Here is a 670-nt window from a genome sequence, read left to right as displayed (position 1 = left end):
ATTTACCCTAAAGAATTTAACAATGAAATAAATAAATAATTCAACAAATTTAATTATCATTTAAAACATATAAAACTGAACAAGCCAAATTGATTTTCTCCTTACTAAAAGCAACAAGTGAGTCATCTAGACTCAAGCATGATATCCACATAATAATTTGTAAAAGTGTTGTTATGAACTTCATAATACACCTAATGTTACTCTTAAACAAAACTATAATAGAAAACAAAATTTGGGACTAAATCAAAAATCACAGAAGCAACAAGACCCAAGTAGGCAAGTTCAAGCTCTCAAGAGAAAGAAAAATAAGTCGGTTGTGGGGAGGAAGAGGCCTCTTCCTCCCCCTAGTAGCAGTGCTCGGTGTCTTCTTTATAGTCTTTTCCTATCTCCGTTTTGGTGGTTTTGTTTTAGATCTAGTTTTTAGATCTAGATCTAGATATAATTCTTGATACTCAGATATACTTGTCCCGACTTGCTTCTCCGCTTTCCATTGCTTTTGCACCGATCACTCAATGGAGTCTCCCATGTCGAAGCGTGTTTTTCCCGTGCCGGAGTGTGTTTCTCAAGCACCGACGCGTGGGTCTCACACGCCAAGGCATGTCTTCTCAGTGATATCTACAATGTCATACTCCTCTGCTGCTGCTTCTGGTAGGGTTTTGTTGTTTTTAGT

This window comes from Corylus avellana, chromosome 6 (genome assembly GCF_965113065.1).
Source record: "Corylus avellana chromosome 6, dhCorAvel1.hap1.2, whole genome shotgun sequence".
NCBI lineage: Eukaryota > Viridiplantae > Streptophyta > Magnoliopsida > Fagales > Betulaceae > Corylus > Corylus avellana.
The sequence above is the reverse complement of the archived record's forward strand: the minus strand, read 5'-3'. Positions refer to the sequence as shown.